Source organism: Mustela nigripes, chromosome 1 (genome assembly GCF_022355385.1).
Source record: "Mustela nigripes isolate SB6536 chromosome 1, MUSNIG.SB6536, whole genome shotgun sequence".
NCBI classification, from domain to species: Eukaryota; Metazoa; Chordata; class Mammalia; order Carnivora; family Mustelidae; genus Mustela; species Mustela nigripes.
In genome coordinates, this window is record NC_081557.1 from 17,683,124 (window position 1) to 17,690,328 (window position 7,205).

Here is a 7,205-nt window from a genome sequence, read left to right on the forward strand (position 1 = left end):
AAATCATACCTCTCAGCCCAAGGCAAGTAAACGTAGTTCTCATTATAACAATGGTGCACTGAGCCCTTCCCTTGTGTCCGATATCATGCTGTATGCACTTTGCACACAGTATTTTTTACAATTCTCTCAGCACTACTATGAGACAGACGTTTAACAGATGAGGTTGAACAAGAAATTTGGCGCCAGACCTGGACTGGACTCAAAAGCCTGCTCATCTCTACTAGACACAGCCGCAGGTTACAGTCTATGAAATCCACATGCCTTCTTATCACCAACTGTACCTTCTCCTCTAGAGCTGAGAGTTACCCTGGAGGGGAGGAGGGAGAGCGTTTGAACCAAAGACCAGCATTTAGAGGTTTAGCCCCAGAGGTTTCCCAAGCTAAATGGGAGAATTCAGTAATTAATGTATTTTAAAAAGCCCCTGAATGGAGATAATTCAGACCCAAGTTTCCCTATCTGGTACCACATGAGGGGTTGAGGACCATTAAACCTAGATACAAACCCCAGCTCTGTCTCTCCATTCCCATGTGACTGTTCTTATCCTCAACTGCTTAATCTATAAACTGGGGATCGAGTAAAGAGGTTATTAAATAAAAATCCACTCAACCAATCCTTTAATTTAAAAATGTAATGAAGCTCTTTATGGTGCAAAAATAGAAACTCCAGGCTCAAAACATTTGGCACTGAGTGGCATTTGAGCCTCAGTTCCTGTCTCCACCACCTAGTAGAGGAACCTTGGACAAACTGGTTTTTTTGTTTTGTTTTGTTTTGTTTTGTTTTGTTTTGGGGGTTTGTTTGTTTTTTTGTTTTTCTCAAACAGGAAGAAGAAGGAGGGGCTGATGGAGAGAGAGAGAGAATCTTAAGCAGGCTGTACACTCAGCACGGAGCCTGATGCGGGACTCAATCTCAGGACCTTGAGATCAAGACCTGAGCCAAAATCAAGAGTCAGACACTAAACCAACTGAGCTGGATGCTCAACAATCCAGAAGCCCCAACCATGGGCAAATTCTTACTCTCTGCATCTCTACTGCCTCATCCCCAAAACAGGGATATTGGTGCCTGGCCCTATAGGTTGTTATGAGGATTAAAATGGATAACTATAGGGGTACCTGGGTGGCTCAGTGGGTTAAGCCTTTGCCTTCATCTCAGGTCATGATCTCAGGGTCCAGGGATCGAACCCCACATCGGGCTCTCTGCTCAGCAGTGAGCCTGCTACCCCCTCCCCCCCCACCGCCTACTTGTGATCTCTGTCAAATAAATAAATAAAATGTTTAAAAAAATGGATAACTAGTTGCCTTGAAACCCTGCTCCAGAGCCACCCAGGCCACCCAACCATGGTCAAACCCACCATGTTCTTTGACCTTGCATGGCCGGTGAGCCCTTGGGTCGGATCTCCTTCAAGCTGTTTACAAAGTTCCAAAGACAGTATAAAACTCTCGTGCCCTGAGCACTGGGGAGAGAGGATCTCATTAAAAAGGGTCTTCCTTTCACAGGATTATTCAGGGAATTTTGTGCAAGGGTGGGAACTTCACACACCATAATGGCACTGGTGGCAAGTCCGCCAACCTATGGGGAGAAATCTGATGTTGAGAATTTCATCCTGAAGCACATGGGTCCTGGCATCTTGTCCATGGCAAATGCTGTACCCAATACAAATGGTTCCCAGCTCTTCATCTGCACTGCCAAGACTAAGGGGTTGTACAGCAAGCATGTGGTCTTTGGCAAGGTCAAAGAGGGCATGAGTACTGTGGAAGCCATGCATAGCTCTGGATCCAGGAATGGTAAGACCAACAAGAAGATCACCAATGCAGACTGTGGACAAATCTAATAAATTTTACTCACGTTTTATCTTAACTACCAGCCCATTCCTTCTGTAGGTCAAGGGAGCACCCCTTCACTCCCATTTGCTTGAAATATCCTACAAGCTTTGTGCTCTTACTGCAGTTCTGTGGGGTCCATATTTTCCTTACTCCCCTCCAAGTCTAGCTGGATTGCAGAGTTAAGTTTATGATTTTGACATAAAAACTAAACAACAGTAAATAAATAAATAAATAAATAAGCAAATAAATAAATAGGGTAACTACATAGTAAGAATTAATAAGTCATATTCCTAGGATTGGTTTTAATGGGGCTGTTTCTCCAAGGATTGTGGTGGTGGGGGGAGGCTTTAATTACCAACATGAAAGACGGTAACTCAGAGACCATTCCTATGACATGAGTGAAGATCATTCCATTAAAACACTGGCATTGCAGCAAAGGCAAGGTAGTCAGAAGCAAAAACCAGGTATGTTAGAGTAAAGAAGTCAAGGTTAGGGTGAGAAGACTAAGTCAAGGTCAGGGTGAGGAGAATATGTAACCCACACTGCATATTCTAATCAGCATAATCTAGAAGTGGTGGTTTCCTGTAAGGGATCCTGGCTTTGGCATAAGATTACCAATAACCCTTTCCTGGTCTCATCATTTAGCTCTGAATTCTTGAAAAATTTATTGAACTTTTGTGAGCCTCTGATTCTTCATCTATAAAAAGGGAATAAGAAGACAGTCCTGGTAGAGTTATTTTGAGGATCATATTAGGAGCACTAAACATGTGTATTACCTAGAAAATGACTGGCTGACCTCAAATAGGCATTTATTAGCTTTTTGCCTTTGTGGAGCTAATTGGGCCAAGAGGAAAAGAAAAAAGACCTACAAATATCTACACATCAGACTCATCAGAAAAATTATGTCATCACACTCTATTTTCTCTGCTCAAATCCCCCCTAACAAACTGGAACATTGTACATAACCTCAAGTCATGTATTTAAAAAGACATAGCAAGGAATTGGTTATCCATTGTACTTTGACCCAGTGGGATCAATCCTGTGTCATTCATTCAGTCACTCCTCTCAACCTTTCATTTCTTATTGAGATATGCTTTCTCTCATGATATTTCCACAACTCCACTCTCCCCTCACATCTGTAGGTCGGTGGGACCCAGAAACCAGAGGAACACTTGAATTTTGGTTTTCGTAAGTGGAACCAACATTTCACTGATCCTCCTTCCCACATCAGGACAACTTCTCCTTGGCTCAAGAAACACAACTCAGTTCCTATCAAACTAACTTATTTAAATTGAACTCAGTTTTCCAATACTTAATTTGAAACAAAAAGTGAACACAACCCCCCAGTGGCTGTGAGACGATCTGGTGGGAGCCGCCCCACTGAAGCCCCAACTTGCCTGCATGCGTCTTTTGGGTCTGGGCATTGAGATCTCACTGTGAATTTAAACAGTGTTTGGCTGAGACCAACCTTTTCACAGGTTTCTCTCACCCTTTCTTTCAAAATTGAGTCCTGAGTTCATCTCCTTATGCTGTATCAGAATCCCTTGATTCCAGACCAGTTTTCCTACCTGATGCCAAGGCTGCTTGGTGTTACACACTATCTCTCCTCCCTCAGACTGACAACTTAGAAATCCTTGTAACACATTCAACTTCAACTTCTCCCAATCTCCTTAAAAGCAAGCTATTCAACCTCACACCCATTAGGATAGTTACTGTCAAAACCAATACAAAATGATAAGTGTTGGTGAGGATGTGGAGAAATCACAACTCTTGTGCACAACTCTTGGGCATTGGTGGGAATGTAAAATGTTGCAGTCACTTGGAAAACAGTATGGCAATTCTTCAAAAAATTAAAAATAGAATTACGATATGATCCAGGAATTACACTTCTGAATGTACATACACACACACACACACACACACACGAATATTATTCAATCTTAGAAAGAAAGGAAATTCTGACACATACTACAACAAGGATGCATCTTGAGGACATTGTGATAAAGTAAGTAAACTGGTCACAAAAGACAAATACTGTAGAATTCTACTTATACAAAGTACCTAAAGTAGTCAAATTCAGATACAGGAAGTAGACTGGTGGTTTCTTAAACTGGGGGAGGGGGAAGTGGGGGTTGTTGTCTCATGGGTATAGAGTTTCAGTTTTACAAGATGAAGAGAGTTCTGGAGATCATTTACACAACAACAATTAATGTACTTAACATACTGAAATGCACACTTAAGAGTGGTTAAAATGCCAAATCTTATGTCATACGTAGTTTACGATCATTAAAAATTTTTAACTCTTTTTTTTTTTTTAAATAAGCTGTCCAATTTGCCAGCTGGTCGCTTCTCTCCTGTGCTTATCATAAGCATTGCTGTCCCACCAAAGTGTAACTTGGGCTACAGCTCACCCTGTGGACATTCCCACTAAGCTAGACAGATGGAACCACAGTGACTTTTGGCCCACAGTACCCAGCAGAGACATAAATTGTCACTGAAGATAGAATAAACATTGTGGAAAGAATTCATGACATTTGTCAGGTTAAAGAACATGAAGGAATGAGAATAAAGCTGAAGAAGGAAGGGAGGAGGGAGAAAGGGAGCGAGGGAGGGAGAAATAAAGGAAGAAAGGAGGGAAGGAAAAGAAAAGTGAGCTAGTGCTCACAAAAGGAATTAAGGGAGTCTGAGGAGGGCTTTGCAGATACGCTGAGAAAGAGAGGCTCAGGAGAAAATGAGCTGCCTAATGAAAGAGGAGGCATACTAAATTAATTATGCCTTTGAAATATTGACCTCATTTCTTAAAGCTATCACAATCCCGAAAAGAAAGAAAAGGCATTTGTATGAGTGAGAAGTAATGGAGCCTGTGAGGAATTAGCCCTCCATCAAGACCAATAAAAGGATGTTTCGAGAACTGGAACAAACGCACATCAACAGGTCCCAGTGTCTCACTTACAGGCAATCTACTGAATTAGCACTTAGAATTTCTCTTCTTAAAAAAAAAAGTATAAACACCTCTGAAAGATCAGAGGAAGAGCGATGTAGACAGCACAGCCCAAAGCAAAAAGACCCTCAAAACTGTAGACTTCCTAGGCTGGTGGCTCTAAAAATAGAGACAAAATATATAAATATCAAGGCCCTTATCAAAATGAACACTACATTGCACTTCAGGGTTTTTTTGGTTTTTTTTCAATCAAACTGATAAAATAAGAGTGTTTGTTGTTGGAACTCTTACTAAATCCCCTCTTCATTATTTATTAACTGAACAACCTAAGCAAGTTACTTTCAGAATTTAATTTTTCTAGTTCCATTTTCTTCTCTTCATGTTTTACTTGAGAAGTTGTTTCTGTTTTTTGTTTTTGAATAGTGCCTGGTGTGCCAGAAATGTTCATCACTACTGATCACTAGCATCATTCCATCCAGAACGAACACATCGTCCTCATCTCTCCCTTGAGTCCCCACTTCCTGAATCTGTTCACTGGAATCTGTTTGAATCTGTTTCTCTGAGAAGTCACTGTACTTGCTCAGTGTGGAGAGTCAGGCTGGCATGGTGGAGGCACAGGCTGAGTGGCTTTGGAAAGCTTGGTTTCAAATCCCAGCTTTCCACTTACTAATCGTGTGACTTGAGGCAAGTCATTGGACTTCTCCGTATCTCCGCTTACTCAACTACAATATGGGAAAAATGAGGCCTATCTTTCAGAGCTATCTTTGGGGACTAAATGAGATTATATATAGAAAGGATTTAGTATAGTAGACAATCAATAGCAAGCACTCATGAGAAGGTATTATTATTGTTGTTATATTAACAATATTGTCTCTTAACTTCATAAAATGGAAGCTCTTCTTTTGTGAAACCAGGCTGGCCTATGTACTCAGAGTAAAAAGGTAACTTGAAAGAGCAAAGCTATACCCTTTGGCCTAGTATCTTTGTTGAAATCTCACGTAGGAATTTATACCGTCTTTTTAAAACTGAAAGTAGGCATAAGAATTAATTTTAAAAATAGAAAATGTGAAGATAGTGAGTCATTCACAATTTGGAATAAAATGGTTTACTATTTTTTTTTTCCTAACAGCTATTAAAATGAGTGCAGAAAAAAAGGAGGGATTTTAATGAGGGAGGAAAAAGTTAGGAATAATAAGGGCTCAGCCTTTAAAAACAGGCCCAGATTTGAGATTGCAGTGAGAATGGAGAGCAGCTGGGAATCAGAAAAGGAACAGGAGTACCATTTCACTTATCCATCCATCCATCCATCCAATAATTCAACCATTATCATTTAGCATCTACTACACTCAATGTCTATGTCCCTAGCACCAAACACAAAGAGACACCATTCCTGTGTTCAAGGAGTCTAGAGTATAGTGGGATAAATAAACTTGTAATCAGCACATCACAGCACATTATTTTGGAAACATTCATTATTTTGGAAACACAGAATGACTGAGTGATGGTGAGGTGAAAGGTGGGATCAAGTCATTGAATGGGTCCTAGAAAAAGCATCATATAAGCTTATCTCCACGAGGTCTCAACAGAAGAGAGCTGGAGGGGGCAAATTTCAGGTAGAGGGAATGAAGGCACGACAAAGTTTGATCAACTGGAGAGCCACAGGCAATTCTGCAAGATTCTCTCACAGGCCAGTGACAAGAAAGATGGAAGGGGTGGGAAACACACCAAACAGGTGCCTAACTAGACTCACTGAATGGTTTTTAGGCAAAGAAGGGACACAAGCACATTTGCCTTTTAGGAAGAATATGGCGACTGTCTTGGAAATGACTGGCCGGAGGGGATCAAGACTGCACAAAGGCAGACCAGCACAGAGTTTAAAAGGCACCACGAGATGCCGGCAATGGAAACTGTAGCAGTAAAGGAAGGTAGATGTAGTTCAGAAACCAGAAGTGAGAGGATTCGCTGGCCACATGTTCGCAGGAAGAGTGAGTCTCTTCACACTCACATTCACATGGAATGCGACTCGGGGTTCTGATTTGGGTAGCTGAATGGATGAGAGTGATACTAAAGTCAGACAGACTAAGAGAAGAATGCTGGCCCAGGGCCTATAGGAAGCGCCGGCTTTCTATGGGAAAAGCAACTGGACTTAATTCATTTGAAAGAACACTTGGAATGAAAAGACTATAATAATTGCAAAAGATTGCTTCATTATTCTCATCTGACATACCAATAATCGGAGGTCCACATCCTTCCACGTCTCAGCTGCTTCCTGTAACTGAAGACTGACAGTACAGCACAGAAACAGCATCAGTGCATAAACGCGAGCACCATAAACTTTAATGAGCTTGAAAAAATAGCTAAATAAGTGTTAATTCCTCTCAACAGCTGGAACCTTCCCTCCTAGCATTGCTAAGCATTAATAACATATTTCTGTGGGTAAACCC

General features: G+C 41.1%; 1 pseudogene; it reads left to right on the forward strand.

The window, feature by feature from the left end:
* The first annotated feature begins 1,334 nt into the window (after positions 1-1,334).
* On the forward strand, positions 1,335-1,828 carry LOC132010588 (peptidyl-prolyl cis-trans isomerase A-like; annotated as a pseudogene).
* The last annotated feature ends 5,377 nt before the right edge of the window (positions 1,829-7,205 follow it).